Source organism: Gigantopelta aegis, chromosome 1 (assembly GCF_016097555.1).
Source record: "Gigantopelta aegis isolate Gae_Host chromosome 1, Gae_host_genome, whole genome shotgun sequence".
In the NCBI taxonomy this organism is placed as follows: domain Eukaryota; kingdom Metazoa; phylum Mollusca; class Gastropoda; order Neomphalida; family Peltospiridae; genus Gigantopelta; species Gigantopelta aegis.
In genome coordinates this window covers 5,770,114-5,790,947 of record NC_054699.1, presented here as the reverse complement: position 1 = coordinate 5,790,947, position 20,834 = coordinate 5,770,114, and the positions used below count along the sequence as shown (strand labels likewise).

Here is a 20,834-nt window from a genome sequence, read left to right as displayed (position 1 = left end):
TAGAGCGCATTGATTTCTTCAACGACACCACTAGAGGCTAGTATAGAGCGCATTGATTTCTTCAACGACACCGCTAGAGGCTAGTATAGAGCGCATTGATTTCTTCAACGACACCGCTAGAGGCTAGTATAGAGCGCATTGATTTCTTCAACGACACCGCTAGAGGCTAGTATAGAGCGCATTGATTTCTTCAACGACACCGCTAGAGGCTAGTATAGAGCGCATTGATTTCTTTAACGACACCACTAGAGGCTAGTATAGAGCGCATTGATTTCTTTAACGACACCACTAGAGGCTAGTATAGAGCGCATTGATTTCTTCAATCACACCACTAGAGGCTAGTATAGAGCGCATTGATTTCTTCAATCACACCACTAGAGGCTAGTATAGAGGCTAGTATAGAGCGCATTGATTTCTTCAACGACACCGCTAGAGGCTAGTATAGAGCGCATTGATTTCTTTAACGACACCACTAGAGGCTAGTATAGAGCGCATTGATTTCTTTAACGACACCACTAGAGGCTAGTATAGAGCGCATTGATTTCTTCAATCACACCACTAGAGGCTAGTATAGAGGCTAGTATAGAGCGCATTGATTTCTTCAACCACACCACTAGAGGCTAGTATAGAGCGCATTGATTTCTTCAACCACAGCACTAGAGGCTAGTATAGAGCGCATTGATTTCTTTAACGACACCACTAGAGGTTAGTATAGAGCGCATTGATTTCTTCAACCACACCACTAGAGGCTAGTATAGAGCGCATTGAGTTCTTCAATGACACCACTAGAGGCTAGTATAGTCTTTAATGACACCACTAGAGGCTAGTATAGAGTGCATTGATTTCTTTAACGACACCACTAGAGGCTAGTATAGAGTGCATTGAGTTCTTCAACGACACCACTAGAGGCTAGTATAGAGCGCATTGAGTTCTTCAACGACACCACTAGAGGCTAGTATAGAGCGCATTGATTTCTTCAATGACACCACTAGAGGCTAGTATAGTCTTTAATGACACCACTAGAGGCTAGTATAGAGTGCATTGATTTCTTTAACGACACCACTAGAGGCTAGTATAGAGCACATTGATTTCTTTAACGACACCACTAGAGGCTAGTATAGAGCGCATTGATTTCTTCAACGACACCACTAGAGGCTAGTATAGAGTGCATTGATTTCTTTAACGACACCACTAGAGGCTAGTATAGAGGCTAGTATAGAGCACATTGATTTCTTTAACGACACCACTAGAGGCTAGTATAGAGCGCATTGATTTCTTCAACGACACCGCTAGAGGCTAGTATAGAGCGCATTGATTTCTTCAACGACACTGCTAGAGGCTAGTATAGAGCGCACTGATTTCTTCAACGACACCACTAGAGGCTAGTATGGAGCGCATTGATTTCTTCAACGACACCGCTAGAGGCTAGTATAGAGCGCATTGATTTCTTCAACGACACCGCTAGAGGCTAGTATAGAGCGCACTGATTTCTTCAACGACACCGCTAGAGGCTAGTATAGAGCGCATTGATTTCTTCAACGACACCGCTAGAGGCTAGTATAGAGCGCATTGATTTCTTCAACGACACCGCTAGAGGCTAGTATAGAGCGCATTGATTTCTTCAACGACACCGCTAGAGGCTAGTATAGAGCGCATTGATTTCTTCAACGACACCGCTAGAGGCTAGTATAGAGCGCATTGATTTCTTTAACGACACCACTAGAGGCTAGTATAGAGCGCATTGATTTCTTCAATCACACCACTAGAGGCTAGTATAGAGCGCATTGATTTCTTTAACGACACCACTAGAGGCTAGTATAGAGCGCATTGATTTCTTTAACGACACCACTAGAGGCTAGTATAGAGCGCATTGATTTCTTCAATGACACCACTAGAGGCTAGTATAGTCTTTAATGACACCACTAGAGGCTAGTATAGAGTGTATTGATTTCTTTAACGACACCACTAGAGGCTAGTATAGAGCACATTGATTTCTTTAACGACACCACTAGAGGCTAGTATAGAGCGCATTGATTTCTTCAACGACACCACTAGAGGCTAGTATAGAGTGCATTGATTTCTTTAACGACACCACTAGAGGCTAGTATAGAGGCTAGTATAGAGCACATTGATTTCTTTAACGACACCACTAGAGGCTAGTATAGAGCGCATTGATTTCTTCAACGACACCGCTAGAGGCTAGTATAGAGCGCATTGATTTCTTCAACGACACCGCTAGAGGCTAGTATAGAGCGCACTGATTTCTTCAATGACACCGCTAGAAGCTAGTATAGAGCGCATTGATTTCTTCAACGACACCGCTAGAGGCTAGTATAGAGTGCATTGATTTCTTCAACGACACCGCTAGAGGCTAGTATAGAGCGCATTGATTTCTTCAACGACACCGCTAGAGGCTAGTATAGAGCGCATTGATTTCTTTAACGACACCGCTAGAGGCTAGTATAGAGCGCATTGATTTCTTTAACGACACCGCTAGAGGCTAGTATAGAGCGCACTGATTTCTTTAACGACACCGCTAGAGGCTAGTATAGAGCGCATTGATTTCTTTAACGACACCACTAGAGGCTAGTATAGAGCGCATTGATTTCTTTAACGACACCACTAGAGGCTAGTATAGAGCGCATTGATTTCTTCAATCACACCACTAGAGGCTAGTATAGAGCGCATTGATTTCTTCAATCACACCACTAGAGGCTAGTATAGAGGCTAGTATAGAGCGCATTGATTTCTTCAACGACACCACTAGAGGCTAGTATAGAGCGCATTGATTTCTTTAACGACACCACTAGAGGCTAGTATAGAGCGCATTGATTTCTTTAACGACACCATTAGAGGCTAGTATAGAGCGCATTGATTTCTTCAATCACACCACTAGAGGCTAGTATAGAGGCTAGTATAGAGCGCATTGATTTCTTCAACGACACCACTAGAGGCTAGTATAGAGTGCATTGATTTCTTCAACCACACCACTAGAGGCTAGTATAGAGCGCATTGAGTTCTTCAATCACACCACTAGAGGCTAGTATAGAGCGCACTGATTTCTTCAATCACACCACTAGAGGCTAGTATAGAGGCTAGTATAGAGCGCATTGATTTCTTCAACGACACCGCTAGAGGCTAGTATAGAGCGCATTGATTTCTTCAACGACACCGCTAGAGGCTAGTATAGAGCGCATTGATTTCTTCAACGACACCACTAGAGGCTAGTATAGAGCGCATTGATTTCTTCAACGACACCACTAGAGGCTAGTATGGAGCGCATTGATTTCTTCAACGACACCACTAGAGGCTAGTATAGAGGCTAGTATAGAGCGCATTGATTTCTTCAATGACACCACTAGAGGCTAGTATAGAGTGCATTGATTTCTTCAACGACACCACTAGAGGCTAGTATAGATGCTAGTATAGAGCACATTGATTTCTTTAATGACACCACTAGAGGCTAGTATAGAGGCTAGTATAGAGCGCATTGATTTCTTCAACAATACCACTAGAGGCTAGTATAGAGGCTAGTATAGAGCACATTGATTTCTTTAACGACAGCACTAGAGGCTAGTATAGAGCGCATTGATTTCTTTATCGTTGGCTACTGGATGTGAAATATTTGGTAATTCTGACATACAGTCTTAAGATAGAAAATCCACTATATTTTTCCATTAGTAGCAAGGGATATTTTACATGCACTATCCCACAGACAGGATAGCACATATCACGTCCTTTAATATACCAGTTGTGGTGCACTGCATAGCTGGAGTGAGAAATAGCCCAATGTGCCCACCAATGAGAATCAATCCTAAACTGACCACGCATCACACGAACGCTTTACCAATGGGCTACAACACATACACCCGATACACAAATCAAACTACATGTAATACCAAATTAATCCTGTACATAACTTGAATGAATGAATGAATGAATGAATGAATGAATGTTTAATCACACCCCAGTGTGATAAATTAAAAAATAATATAAAAAATTGGCTAAAGTAAGTGTCAAACAAAGGTATGTTTCAGGTCGTTGAGAAGTGAATATTAGAGTATAAACCATTTATCAGTTATGCAAAAATAAATTAAGGTACCCCATTATCTTCTTGCGTAACCCATTATGTCCATGTATAACTAATGTCCCATGTGTCCCATGTATAACTGTAATGTCCAAAATTTAATGTGTCAACGGAAAATAGGTTACGCTCTAATTAGATTTGCATGACTGCGGCACAAACGAAACGATCGTTGTAACAATTTCCAGAGGTCTGTGTTTATGACTATTACATGGCTGAATACATGCACGTTTTGATAAAACCTGGTGATGGGCTCTAGCTCAGTGGGTAGAGTGCTCGATACCATGATTTATCAAACCTGAAACAAGCACATACTCAACTTGGTAACTACTAAGCTAAACTGTCAGATAGCTGAGGTGTCTGCCCAGGTAAGTGTACTTCAACCTTAATTCAATATAAGTATGGAAATAAGAATAAGGATTTTGGCATCAGCTGTAAAACTAACGATGGTTGGTGTATCTGTATGTAGGTTAATTAGTTCCCAAGGTTATTATCTAAATCAACATTCACCTGCTGCCAGGATTATCAACAGGAGCTAATGGAAAACATATCGATTCTCATCATGTTATCTTCATTATGTGCATTCACTCACAATCAATGTAGCATATATATTTTTTTTTTTTTTTTTTTTTTTACCTGAATTACAGTTTAGACCACAAAATATATCAAGGCTTACATTGGGGGGGGGGGGGGACCCAGACAATTGTATCTTATTCGGTAAAATGGGCAGGATGATCTATGTCCCTTAGTTAATATTAAACGGCTTTCCTAAGGTGTTTGGATCAAAGGATCAAACCCTTTCAGTGGATCCATTTTCCGTTTTCCAGTTCTTACCAGTGTAACAGGCCATGCTATGTAAGGAAGGAAGGAAATGTTTTATTTAAAGACGCACTCAACACATTTTATTTATGATTATATAGCGTCAGACATATGGTTATGGCCCACACAGATATAGAGAGAGGAAACCTGCTGTTGCCACTTCATGGGCTACTCTTTTCGATTAGCAGCAAGGGATATATCCCACAGACAGGGTAGTACATACCACGATCCTTTGATGTACCAGTCGTGGTGCACTGGCTGGAACGAGAAATAGCCCAATGGGCCCACCAACAGGGATTGATCCCAGACCGACCCAATGCTCTACAAAGCGAGTAAAATACTCGCCATGACGATTAAAAACATTCCCTGGTGTCTAAAAAATAAAATCACATTCGGACTAGTAGCAATTTATCTTCCATATAAAACATGTTTTCTATCAGTAGTTTGTTTGAAAAATAAAAGTTTGACACATGTTAATCGGACTATGAGTAACAATTTTCCAGTATTCAAGAGTAAACATGGTGACGTTAATGGGGAAGCAGTACTTCGTTATGATGTTATCTCCCTTAACTTGAATATCAAGCCTTTGAAAATAATTCGACTCCAGTTCAGTTTTGGACCAAGTCGGTCCTATCCCATTTAGAGCCAGGTTTTATTTATGTATTAAAATGAGATTGTTGAGCCACTGTGTCTTTACTTGTCTGTTTGAAACTCAAACGTTAATTATTTTAAATGTCGACTTATATATGTGTTATGCGGCGCTTCAATCGTCTCGTGCTTATCGTGATAACGCGTCCCTCCACGATAACGATGTCTCCAGTTGTGAATGTTGTTTTAATCAAATCGGAATTAGTCATGTTCACCAGTGGAGGATGAAAGCATGTTTCTATTTTCATGACTCGACTTTAGACGGCTTTAAAGACACAACTATTTACAAAACAGTATTTATAGATTTACAAGGCAGTATGTGACGAAAATAAATATTATTTAAATCAAAAGTAAGGTAGCCGATTGGTAACTACTAGTAACACGTTGAAGCCTGGTAGATATTATCACAATGATTTTATTTAACTTTTAATAAGTACTGAAATTTAAATGCGTATCTTAGCAGTGCCATTAAAATAGTAATTCGCTTAAATTCTTCTAATAAAATTATTGGGTACGGAATTTTATAATGATCGTTCACTGTTTTAGTGGAACCGGACACAAACAGTAACTTGTAATTACTATTTAACAACTAGGAATCACCTCTTCACGAGTTCATTCGAATGCAGTCCTAATAACAATTAGTGCATCAGTAATGTGCCGTAAAATGGCAGATGAATCGATTTAATTACAAGTATATATTAACTGGCTACTAAATATAAGTGTCTGGCGACTAAAATATTATACTTTACTGGCCAGGGAAGAGTAAATTTGAACTTGCTTTGTAGAGGACTGCGATTGCCCATCAAGCGAGCGCTTTACCACTGGGCTACATCCCACCCGTCTTACTGGATGCGAAAAATTTGATAACACTGAATTTTCAAAGGAAACCCACTACATTTTTCCACTAGCAGCATGGGATCATTTATTATGCATTTTCCCAGACAGGACAGCACATATCACGGCCTTTGCAGGCTTTCTGCCAGAACACAATTTGAGAGTACATAATAAAAACAAAACAGATCATTAGAGTCTCTCTCTAGGCAATTGGTTTGAATCATCTAATTTCATGTACTTAGATTAATTTTAAACAGCAGCTCTCTTAGTTAGATTATTAAAATGTATCCATTAATAACAAAAAATTTAGGGTACATAATTTCACCCTCTGTACAATCCGACAAACTCTGCTTTGATATATATCAGCCGCAAAGCACTGGCTGGAATCGGGGGGAATTCAAACAACAAGGACAGCAATATTTTTCAGGTAGTGCCAAGTTCTTCATCTTGGTAAATTCCAAAACTTCTTTTTTAACATTTTAATTTCGAACATTATTTACCGCAAGGTTTCTTTTAGGATAAACAATTAAAACCCCTCAGAAAGGACTCATCTACATTGGTTTCACATGGTGTTGGATATATTAATAAATTAATGATAAACAATTAAAACCCCTCAGAAAGGACTCATCTACATTGGTTTGACATGGTGTTGGATATATTAATAAATTAATGATAAACAACACCTGGCCTGGTGCTTATAAAACTTTTAGAGTTTAGACTCCAGATTTTAATAGAGTCTGAGACACTAATGGTAGTACTAAACCAAATAACTTCCGGCTGGGTCAAAGTTCGAGGTGCACCCAACTTTTAATAGAGAAGTGAACACCACAAGTCCTGTGATTGGTTATAAATGTGAGTGTGTTGGTTGTGAAAAAAATTAGTTTCATCTGGGCTAAAAAAAAGTATGCAATTTTATTTCATCTAGTACCACTGTGTCAAGTAGGCTTGTGCTTGGAACATGTATGGGGTACCTGTAAAAAAAAAGTACTAAAATTTTGTGCGGAACTAGGGTAGTCATAGACGCTACCCGTTATCTCAGAAATGAGCAGCTTGACACCCACTTTTTTGTGATTCACTTTAAGGGTGAGGGGTGGTAGTATTTATATCCTTGGCGTCTATGTCGACTGATACTTTGCAGGTAGGAGTTTCAGCCACATATGTTACTATTGTCGTCTATGGGATTTGATTTGGTAGTATACACCCTATAGCACATATTCAGTGCATAATAAAAAATGTTATGATTTTGTGATTTTATTTAATTAACTATACTGGTTGATTAATTAGCCGTCACTGGACCACACAAGTTCACAATGACCTTGACCTTGACACTAATCACTGTACATGGCTCTGAATGGAGTTTGAATCAAAGTTAGCACTGAGGAAAAGTTGGTTTTCGCCTATAATTCATACTGTAAATATTTCAATAATTTCTTTTTACATGGTATTAGACTTGCCATATACAACTGCTCTTAAATATGGTGTTATATATAGGCAACCTGAATTAAGAGTTTAAAACCAATTTATTTTTATATTAAAAATAACATGTGTCAATAGTGGGTTAATGTCTTTAGTTTCCATTAACATAGTTAATTTTTCATGTATGAAATTCTGAAAACTCAAATGTGTAAAGAACTTGATTTTTATTGTCATTTTGACATATTTATAGGGTGCTAAGTTATATTTTAGACAAATTTGTAGTTTTATGCAAAATTTAAAATAAATTTAAAGAAAAACTTCACCAAAGACATAATTAAATTTGTTGTCACTATTGTGCCTTCTGTTCTTAGTTAAATACACGTACATAACAATAAGCTTGTTAAAGATACCTTTAGATCTCCAGATCAAATATTTTTTTAAATAATCACTTAGTTTGCTCTCATGAAGACCATTTTAGGTTTATACTGGATTCAGAACCAATTTTTTTTAGATTTGATTATCTGCCTTGGAGTAAGTTGATAATTTATTTTATTGTTAAAGCTGTATTACCCAATGTTACTAGCTAAATAAAATGCTTGATTACTGATTGTAGGAATACATCCAATATACATATTGTATTGATCTGGATTAGAAAAGAATGCAATAAAATAGATGTTCGGGTATTTATGTCATTTAAAAATAGTTTTTTTCAGTAATTAATCAAAAATAAATGTGTGAAAGCTGGATGATAATTCCAGATATCACAAATATTAAAAGCTCCAACTACAGTAGGCTACAAATAAAATATAGTCAGGAATATGGGTGGCTCCCAATGGTTTTGATGGTTCATTATGAAAATCAGCATGGCCGATGGATTTGAAATTCCCACATCTGGTAACTTGAAGACGGCCACACCCTGCATACAGGATTTCCTCCCAACACTAATGTCCAGGACATTAAGTTATTACTTCATACAGGTACAGTCATGATTGTGTTTCTTTCCTCAGACAGTGTATTGTTTTAATACTGATATTTCTTTGATGTACCTGTTCAGGTCTCCTAATCTAGGGGTCAGTCAAGTGCATGTGTTTTAATGGAATACTTTAAAGGAGTAGAGGTACTCTGACTATCTTTGTTGTCTCTACATATATACCTGAGTACACACACCCAACTCACAGTAAATATCTTCAGGAGTTTTTTTAAAAACATTTTGTTGTTTAATATGACATATTGCATTTGTACAAAACTGTATACAATATATATGCCTTATGAGGTGTACATTATATTAGGTTGCACTGTAGAAACAACAGTTTCAGTGAGGCTGTCACTTTATGTCAGAATACACTAGATCCTGGTTGTCATAAAAACACATAGCTGGACACTTTTTGAAAAATGTATGTTATCAGTATAGGTAGTACTAAACTAAATAACTTCCGGCTGGGTCAAAGTTCGAGGTGCACCCAACTTTTAATAGAGAAGTGAACACCACAAGTCCTGTGATTGGTTATAAATGTGAGTGTGTTGGTTGTAAAAAAAATTAGTTTCATCTGGGCTACAAAAAAAGTATGCAATTTTATTTCATCTAGTACCACTGTGTCAAGTAGGCTTGTGCTTGGAACATGTATGGGGTACCTGTAAAAAAAAGTACTAAAATTTTGTGCGGAACTAGGGTAGTCATAGACGCTACCCGTTATCTCAGAAATGAGCAGCTTGACACCCACTTTTTTGTGATTCACTTTAAGGGTGAGGGGTGGTAGTATTTATATCCTTGGTGTCTATGTCGACTGATACTTTGCAGGTAGGAGTTTCAGCCACATATGTTACTATTGTCGTCTATGGGATTTGATTTGGTAGTATACACCCTATAGCACATATTCAGTGCATAATAAAAAATGTTATGATTTTGTGATTTTATTTAATTAACTATACTGGTTGATTAATTAGCCGTCACTGGACCACACAAGTTCACAATGACCTTGACCTTGACACTAATCACTGTACATGGCTCTGAATGGAGTTTGAATCAAAGTTAGCACTGAGGAAAAGTTGGTTTTCGCCTATAATTCATATTGTAAATATTTCAATAATTTCTTTTTACATGGTATTAGACTTGCCATATACAACTGCTCTTAAATATGGTGTTATATATAGGCAACCTGAATTAAGAGTTTAAAACCAATTTATTTTTATATTAAAAATAGCATGTGTCAATAGTGGGTTAATGTCTTTAGTTTCCATTAACATAGTTAATTTTTCATGTATGAAATTCTGAAAACTCAAATGTGTAAAGAACTTGATTTTTATTGTCATTTTGACATATTTATAGGGTGCTAAGTTATAGGGTGCAATTTTATTTCATCTAGTACCACTGTGTCAAGTAGGCTTGTGCTTGGAACATGTATGGGGTACCTGTAAAAAAAAGTACTAAAATTTTGTGCGGAACTAGGGTAGTCATAGACGCTACCCGTTATCTCAGAAATGAGCAGCTTGACACCCACTTTTTTGTGATTCACTTTAAGGGTGAGGGGTGGTAGTATTTATATCCGTGGTGTCTATGTCGATTGATACGTTGCAGGTAGGAGTTTTAGCCACATATGTTACTACTGTCGTCTATGGGATTTGATTTGGTAGTATACACCCTATAGTCATGGCAACACCATACAAATTGCATGCATGTGACATCATTTCAGATTGATTTTGGACTTTAAAAGTTTTATAAGCACGGGCCCTGATCTATAATATAATTAATATTACATACAGCTGTTTTAACATTTTCCCATCGTTCTGATCACTTCTCCTTATTTGATCTGTACTGCTGACAGCCTTCTTTGTACTTACGTGATGCCACACTTCGTAAGGATCGTTTCATGCTTAGGTCCTGTCGATTACCCTATATACATTGTGCTAGATATTGCGTATAAATATCAAATCTATAAATTCAATAGCAATGGAGGCCATCACCTATATACTGGCTATCTACGTTGTACACGGCGGTCATATTGGTGTTATAAGCATGGGTTACCAAGTTCGATGAATTACTGGATGTGCTTATAATGATAAACCAGACCGTGTGCCAGAAAAAGAGTAAATATATACCATTGACGTTCCAAACTGCATTCACTTAATGACAAAAACTGGGATACGATATTTATAAAAATACTATTCTACATTTTTCAGCTACAATAAGTGAAACAAAATAGATTGCAATCAGTTTAAATAAAAAATCAACAATGTGAACATAAAACAAATCAATTCAAGTAAATAAAAGTGAAGCACCCTCCAGTAAACAGGAAAGAGTGTAGCCTTTCTAACTGCGTTCAAGTGTATGCGATTGTAAAAAGTATTGTACCGAGCATTTGCAGTTTGTCATTTTCCATTTTAAAGGTCATTACATGAAAAAAATATGTTTCTTAACTATGCAATTAACAAACACTTTGTTTAATATTTTTAAAAAGGAAAACTTCAGTTTGTCAAGCATCCACATTTTACCAACACCCATCATTAGCACTTGATGTCAATATGGATAGGCATTACATTCATATCAGAGAATAGTTTGTAAAAAATTATATTTCTGATGAATTGATTCTTAATTAATTAACACAATTTATACACTCAAAATTATTTACAATTGTTATGAATGGATTATGAATACTATTCAATACAGTAGAGGCACAAAAATGTACATGTAGCATATCTTTTGCAGATTAAAATTAATAATTGAAACAAATTCTAACAACAGGGGGCTTAAAAATTTTAAAACTTAACTGATTTGGCCTTGTTGATCTGGCAAGTGCGACATTATGTGACACACACCAGACTTTCGTTTTTGAAAGGTGCGAGCGCTATCACGCCCGTGAAACCCCGTCAACTCAATCTGACGGGTGCGAAATAACGCCCCTAAATTGAACAAATCACGCTTGTATTTGTTTTGTTTTTTAACTCTCATTTTAATTGTTTATTGAATCCAATCCACAACGCCAAAAACCTTTCCATTCTGTTTACAATGAACTTCCTAGAATACTTTTTATAAATTGAAACACGATTGGTTGGTAATCTTTACACTGAGCCAATCAGCTAGGAGTTCACTTATTATTAAGATCCTGTCGGTTTTGTTGTCTTTAATGTCGTACAATGCAGGTAACATCACAAAATATATTTTACACTGTCGTCGTTTTGATCACGTACAGAAAACATAATACGGTAGGTGCGTTGTCCAATAATTCTATGATGCGTATAATGTTTATAATACATGTTGATATCACATTAAACGCGTACACCAACAAAAAACAAATTTAGTAAAGCAGGTTTTGTTTTCTTTAATAGCACAGCGACATGTATACTCCAGATATTTCTACTTTCTATTTCACGATACTGCCACGTGATTTAAAGCCAAGGACTTTGACCTTTGTAGAGTCAGATTCCTAGTACATGTAATCGGTTGTCGGGCACCTGAAACAAACCTACACCGATTTAATTCAGTAACTCAGTAATTCGAATTTAGCTAGTGTAAAGCATGTATATTTTAAAACTAAATTTACATTAGGTTGGGTTTTTTTTTTTGATGGGTTGCTATGATTCGAGTTAGTAGTATAATAAATGACGTGTTAACTACAGTACACCGATAATCAAAGTTAATCCTGTTTGTAAAAATATATATTTATAAAAATTGTAGTAAGATATATTTGGGTAGAAAACAATAGATGTTGACATTTTCTCTGTTATGACATTATTATGTTTTTAAAATAGAGAATTTGCAGGTACATAACATGCATATTATGAAATTATGATAAATGTGATAACCCTGTGCCATGTGGTTGTTACACTTTTACATTCAGTACACAGGTTTGTGTCCATGGAGAAATCATATCATTCTGCGATTAAAAATAAAATTATTGTACTTGTTTAAATAAAACAGAATAAGCACAAACAAATCAGTTTCAATTCCTTATTCATAAATAGTCAACAGGTTATCATGATTCAGAATTTTAATGCAACATAATATGCATATAATACATAAGAAATCGATAAATGTTGTATTCATGGTGGGGGGTTTTCTTGTGTAAGACTGCAATGACCCATTCCTTCATCTTTGAGAACAACCATCACATTAGTTAAATTAGGATATTTATTTTGAAAACACAAAATATTAACCTTTAAGATATTTAATTTAGAAACTATTACTCCTCAATCTTAATCATGTTCATGAGTGCGATTCCTCTCGGTCTCTTGCTTCAAATTCTGATTATTTTGAGGAGTGCGATTTTTCCCTCTTCTGCATTTTGAGGAGTATTATTTCCACCCCCTCGTAAGCATTTTGAGGAGGAGTGCGATTTTTAGCACACCTGGGTTTTTCAAAAACGAAAGTCTGACACACCAAATATTAATACATCTTCCTCCATTTTAAGTCAATTTCTACGAGTCATGTGAACCCGATATCGGTAATTTTCAGGAATAAACAAAAACGACTTCATAAAATTAATGGTTATAGGGGGTTGTAAAGTTTTATGTTTAGATTGTCTGAACTTTATTATTAATGCAAATTTCTTGAAATGTGAAGAAAAACCTTACAAATGAAACACAAGCAGACGACAACAAATTGGGGAAAGACTTCTGAACATTCCTGCATGCATGCTAATAATATCATTAACCCTTACCCTAAGCCTGAATGAACTAAATGCTGGAACGTTCGGAAGTCTTGCCCAAATTGGATGATTACATGAACCATGCATGAGAAACCAAACTGAACAGAGTTGGAAGCATAATGTAGCATACAACAAGCATTTTTTTTAACATACTTTTTTATGACTTTTATAATGTAAACTGAAGCAAATGGACCTAATTAGAAGAAAAACACACAAAATGTAATAACATTTCATCATAAATCTTGTCCAGCATAGATGTAAACATGACACGTCAATGGATATTCCAGAGGCCAATTTCGCAAATTTGCTAAAAAGCGTCCCCTCCTCACCAAAGCAAGATATAATACTTTAACAAAAAACTAAAATTAGCACTTTTTTTTTTTTTTGTTATCTTAGCTAGTTATCCTCCAAGTTTTAATATGTTTGGTTAAACTGTGTATTTTCAATTATTAAGCAAATGTGTTACCCGTCTGCCAAAACTGTCCACAGCCGGGCACAGAAACACAGAAATGTTGGAAAATATTATAATGTTGTCACATGCTGACAATCACCTGATATGTCCTGTAGACAATATCATTGTGTAATCTTTGTATTTATTAATATAAAATACATCAGGCCCGTAGGAACTGGGATGGGGTGGGGTGGGGTGGGTGTGTGAGGGGCAGGCCTAGGGGCTTGTTTTCCATCCCACACTTGAGGACAAAAATGTATGTTTAAAATGTTCACTACTCCACATAAATAAAGATGATATAAAAATGAAAATCTAGTTTGTATCCCTCACTAGAGACTGTATACCCCCCCCCCCCCCCCCCCACCACACACACACACTTCAAATATCATTCCTACAGGCCGGTACAGATGTGGACAATATGTAGAGGCTGACGTTAGGAGCCAGTTCCTTTTATCTTTAGGATTTTGTAATCATGATTTCAAACCAACTGTATCAGCTAGTTTGCTCCACATACTGACATAAAACACATTTGTTATTATATATTGGAATAAAACAAAAATAACTACAATATATCCAGTGTTATTTTCTTTAATCATTCATGGAGAAAGAAGGAAGTCCTGGTGAAAATATATTACAGGTAAAATATATTACAGGTAAAACAAAACAAAATAATATTTGATGCTTATTCCAAGTGCTAACTATTGTAAAATTTGCTTTAAATTGCTAGATGCCAAAAGTGATTAAGTATATTACTTTATGGTAACAGTCGAAAATTAGACGACCAATTGTTTTAACCTCTGTCAAAGATAGCAGGCTTTCTGCCAGAACATAATTCGAGGTTACGTAATAAAAACAAAATATATTCAAAGGCATATATTGGGTAGTTATGAATTTTAAATGTTTTATTGGACCATTTTATTTAATGCAATTTTACAAATTTTAAACAGCAATTATCTTACTATAATCTATCAAAAAATTAAAACAAAACATATACATTAATTTCCGAGATTTTTTAGTACATGCATGTAATTGTACCCTCTACCTGCGTACCCTCTAGCAGAAACCCAGGGTAGGGAACCAATTATTTGGTGTAGAGTATTTTTAATATGACATAAAGAAAGCATTGAGACGTTAGTATGGAGTCATTATGGGCTGTCGGTGAAAATTAATTTACAGGTAAATAAATGTGAACTATAAATATTCATATGTGAACAAATTGCAATACCTTTTTTTAATGTATAGTTTAAGTACATACTTGTCTTTCATTTTCACATTATAAATATACCAAATTGTCATGTTTATGTATTACATTTATACTTTTGGTTTACCACTGTGACACTGAAAACCTTTGGCCCATAACTGTATTTAGTCAAATATTAGGCAAAATCTAGACTGGAAATGATTTATGCTTATTAAATCTTGTTTGCAATTTATTTATTTTATTTTTGGCATCAATCAGTCTTGTTTATAATAACAATATGTATGCAAGTTTGAGATTCTGTGTGCGCTATGAACGAAACAATTTAAAATTAGTGGCGAGAAATTCAAAAGTTATGTCCCTTGGTATATAAAAACCAGGTCAATCATAATTACTTTAATAAATCAATTCTTTTACTTACGGTGGTTTATATTTATGTTAGTGACATAAATCGGTTCTTTAAAATACTGCACATAATAACATATACATATAAATGGAGTTTATGGCTGATAAAGGGTTACAAATTGATAACCTATATTTGGAAAAATAATTTTACCACTTTTAATTTGCAACTAAGATGCTAGACTCACGTAAACCAATTTATTCATCATTCTAGTTTACGAACACTACCGATTTTTAACGATTAAGTCGGCCGTTAATGACTGGTAAGCCGTAATCGACATGTAGGTATTCGGGGTCGCGTTTTTGGCGACATGATAAAAAGCGTTTAGAGTTGCGGCCCTTTGCTTGGTGGTCGCTACATAACGCAGTTAGGGACGTTGACGATAAATATTATGGTATCCTGGCGTCATATGTTTTCGATACGATAAGCAAAAAATTAAACTATAATAAAAACAGTACTTCGTACATAAATAATATTTTACCTTTCTCAAGTCACATTAGTTTATTGTGAAAAAAAGTGATAATTTCCCATGAACGCCAAGTTTTCCTCCATAAACACTAGCTGCTGAGTCGTACAGGTGTTACTGCTATATTTTTACAAACGTCATATGTTTTCGATACTTTCATTGGCTGTCTATTTTTGTCCTTGTTATGGCAGTGAAGGGTCTATACTCCGTTTAATAATTTACATCAAAATCTTCATTTGAAAATAAAATCATAAAATGTTTGTAACTTGTAAAAAAATATTGAATAATCTTCAGACCAATAGACAGTGTTCACTTAAAACATATTTACATTATGTTTTTGTCATAGGTTAATGTCTAATCCTCTTGTTATACGTATCAATGACACCAAAATTCAGATTGTCAACTTAAGTACTCTAACAGAGATACAGAACTATAAAATTATATTTTCAAAAAATCTAATTCCACTAAACCACCTTTGTTTGTAGTAAATGTAAATGTACATGTAAACATGCCCCCAGCAGAAATTATCTAAAAGAACTTTGCTGTGAATGACATAAGAGGTAACCCAACCAGCCTTCCATAAATTTTATTGTTCAGTGTAATGATCACGTAGTATATCCTCTAACTTTGGCAGGTCAGATGTCAGTGTTGCAGACGATAACTTTGCAGGGATTTGTAATACCTGGATTTCGCTATGTGAGGCATTTCATTAGTACCAAAATATTGCATTACGAAAAACCGATAACATGCACACTATATATGGTATTATAATTAAAACATAAAGTTGGCAGCTTGACTTGAAGCATTTTTAATATTGTGAGGAAAAAAGACACTTCGTTGTTTATGTTCAGACTAATAGTGACGTAATATCTCGCATAATCTCGCGATACATGCAGTTATAAAGAAAGTATCGAAAACATGTCGATCGAAATTGTATGACGGTACGATACATACATGTATATTCAAATAAAAAGAAGTTATGAATTAGAATAGCTTTATATGTAGTGTATAATGTGCACATGTATTTGAAAATAGTGGATGGGCTTTACACACCCATAATTCAATTGAAGACTACAGTGTTTTACTATTTATTAAGTAGCCTATAGGCCTACCCACTTTGTCACCTGCTGTGGCTGATGTGTATTTTATTTTTGCCTACTAAAAAAAAAAAAATCATGCAGATTGCATAAAGTCTGTGAAATAATTTAACGTTTTGGAATTATATTGACACAAATAATCATCACGCTATAATAGAAACAAAATAATGTGAACGGGTGGACGGGTTTTACAGGAAGATAAAAACTGTAAGCAACACGACAGGAAGTGGAAGACGCCATTTTGGCATTTGACATAATTCACTAGCGAGAAGAACGTGTATTCGTCAGGGTATTCAGCAGACGTGAGTAAAAAAAAAATACTCATAAACAATGGTGCTTGAATAAAAAAGCATACAATCTAGTCGCCTTACCTCTGGTGTTCTTGATATCTGTTATTAACTACATAGAGCATTTCGACAGGCAGGAAATTATGGCTCGTGCTTTGGACATGTCCATGTAAATTAAAGGTAGAGGTCAGGGTCATTAGTTTGAGGGATTTCCCCATGTGACGTTGTCGAAGATTTCCCGCGAAAAGTTTGGGGGATATCACATTTCGAAGTTAAGCTCGCCAATATAATTTATAATTATTTTTTATTTGACTGATATTTGACTGATGTGTATATATGGGATTAGTTCGTATTGATTTTTTTTTTATAAAAGTTCACTTGTTTTTGAAGTGTAAATAATTGTTTCATTTGGAGTATCGATTACAAGACGATAGCTGCTCCCCGCCCAACCCACGTGCACATGAACCACTTCAAGTAAGTTATCCTGTAAAACAGACGGGGGAGTTCTGCAGTTACATAACATAACATCCCGTGTGTGTGCACAATGCGTGTGCGTGCGAGGATGTGGTGTGTGTGTGCCTGTGTGTCTGTCAATTAGTGGGTTACCAAATGATGGTGTATTGGGGTTTTGTTTGACAATCGGTGGCAGATCCAGAAAATCCATTATGGGGGGGGGGCAATGACATGAGGAGGGGATGTTTGGAGGGGATCGTAGAAAAAATTAAAATTAATATATATAATAAAATTATAAGTGTCGCAAAATCCCCCCCCCCGATCCGCCTCTGGCAATTATCTCGTCTCATAGGCGTGCGCAGGGGAGGGGTGTCGGGGATAAAAAAAAATCCCCCCCCCCCCTTATGGTGAAGCAGACATTTTATTCCAATATGGCTTTCAGGGCAGCATGACTCGGCCCCCTATAAACTGCATTCATCACCGTTTACCGGCTTCAGTGGCGTCGTGGTTAGGCCATCGGTCAACAGACTGGTAGGTGCTGGGTTCGGATCCCAGTCGAGGCATATGGGATTTTAAATCCAGATACCGACTCCAGACCCTGAGTGAGTGCTCCGCAAGGCTCAATGGGTAGGTGTAAACCACTTGCACCGACCAGTGATCCATAACTGGTTCACCAAAGGCCATGGTTTGTGCAATCCTGCCTGTGGTAAGCGCAAATAAAAGATCCCTTGCTGCTAATCGGAAAGAGTAGCCCATGAAGTGGCGACAGCGGGTTTCCTCTCAAAATCTGTGTGGTCCTTAACCATATGTCTGACGCCACATAACCGTAAATAAAATGTGTTGAGTGCGTCGTTAAATGAAACATTTCTTTCTTTTTCATCACCGTTTAGACACGTCACACATACTAGTGGCGGATCCAGAAGAATCTCTTTGGGGGCCCATGCTGCATGATTCGAGATAAGCGTTAAGTTGTTAATGCAAAACAACCGCGATAACACTGAGACTCAGTCAGAAATGGTATTTTGCCCACACTAGTCGACGGGATGTTGACATCGGCGCGTGTCCCCTCCCCTACCCTTCTTTTTTCGGACGTGATGAAAAATACTGTTTAAAAACCTGTTCCAAGAATTCTTACCATGTCCAATCCACTTTCACAAACTCGTGGATTCGCCCCTCGTGTTTCAAACATATATGATCATTCTGGTAGATCTGTACAGACCTTGTTTTATTGGGTGAGGAGGGAGGCTGGATCTAGTCCTACGGCTGGTATATCGAAGGCCATGGTATGCGCTGTCCTGTCAACCGGAGAATGCATATAAAAGATCCCTTGCTGCTAATGGTTGGTTTTGTTTAACGACACCACTAGAGCACATTGATTTATTAATCATCGGCTATTAGATGTTGCTGCTAATGGAAAACTGTATCTGGACCCATTGTGTATACCTCGGCTGGTATATCAAAGGCCATGGTATGTGCTGTCCTGTCAACTGGAGAGTGCATATAAACGATCCCTTGCTGCTAATGGAAAACTGTATCTGGACCCATTGTGTATACCTCGGCTGGTATATCAAAGGCCATGGTATGTGCTTTCCTGTCAACTGGAGAGTGCATATAAACGATCCCTTGCTGCTAATGGGAAAATGTATCTGGACCCATTGTCTATTCCTCTGTTGCTATATCGAAGGCCATGGTATGCGCTGCATGGGCGGATCCAAGGGGGGGGACCAGGGGGACGCGTCCCCCCCAAAAATTTTTCAAGTGCCCTCAAAATGTCCAAGTGCCCTTTTTGTTTGTAGAATTTTTTTTTTTTTAAGTAAACAATAATTATATTGTAGATAAATGAAATCAAGATTTTCGTGTACATGCGCAAGCTTGCAGATATGTGTCTGTGTTATTGAGTCTCAATGGGGCCCCATTGAGGTTCTAACGCGAGTGACGCCAATTTACTTCATTATTGCTAGTATATTATGACGTAGAACTGTAGGAATTCATATTAATTGTAAATATCAAAACTTGTAGTAAGGTGCCCTTTTGACGAGTCAATGTGCCCTTCTTTTTTGGTCCCCCCCCCTAAAAATATTTCCTGGATCCGCCCATGCGCTGTCCTGTCAACTGGAGAGTGCATATAAAAGATCTCTTGCTGCTAATGGAAAGATGTATTTGGTTTCCTCTAAGAGTGAGAGTCAATCCAATGTGCTCTAACGAACTTTAAGTTTGGTAAAGAGGTCTTTGGTCTAGGATCAGTGTCTGTCGATTGACCCATTGTCTATTTCTCGTCACAGCCAGTGCACCACGACTGGTATATCAAAGGCTGTGATGTGTGCTGTTTTATGGGATGATGCATGGAATAAGAGTCCTTGCTATTAAGAGGAAACTGTAGCGGGTTTCCTCTCTTAAGACTATATGTCAGAATACCAAATGTTTGACATCCAATAGCCGATGATTGAGAAATCAGTGTGCTCTTGTGGTGTAGTTAAACAAAACAAACTAACTTTTCTTCTCCACAGTATTTGTGATTTGTAAAATTTACATTGAATCATGTACAGATGAGTGGGCGTTATGTATATATTTTTGAACAATGTATGATTGTGACGAGTCAGTCTCATGTACTGGTGTCGTTAAACACATCAGTGTTATAATTTTTACATCCTGGTGAATCAGCGACTATGCCGTTAAATAGCATTTATCGTTTACAAAGTGCGGGACATAGCCCAGTAGTATAGCGCTTGCTCGGTGCACGGTCGGTTTGGGATCGATTCCCGTCAGTGGGCCCATAGGGCTGTTTTTTGTACCAGGCAGTGCACCATGACTGGTATATCAAAGGTCGTGGTATGCTGTCTATGGGATGGTGCATATAAAAGATCCCTTGCTGCTACTCGAAAAAGAGTAGCCCATGAAGTGGCGACAGTGGGTTTCCTCTCTCAATATCTGTGTGGTCCATAACCATATGTCTGATGCCATATACTGTAAATAAAATGTGTGTCGTTAAATAAAACATTTCTTTCTCTCTTTTTTTTTTATGATTTACAGGGCCGT

The 20,834-nt window shown here is 36.9% G+C and overlaps 1 protein-coding gene across 1 annotated transcript in view; it reads right to left on the bottom strand.

Moving 5' to 3' along the window:
- Nucleotides 1–17,529, bottom strand: part of LOC121369795 (tyrosine-protein kinase SRK2-like) — a 99,397-nt gene extending 81,868 nt beyond the window's left edge. Inside the window, exon 1 of the mRNA XM_041494872.1 lies at nucleotides 17,430–17,529. The gene's annotated coding sequence lies outside the window, so the exon portion shown is untranslated. The remainder of the gene's footprint in view (nucleotides 1–17,429) is intronic.
- Nucleotides 17,530–20,834: the final 3,305 nt, after the last annotated feature.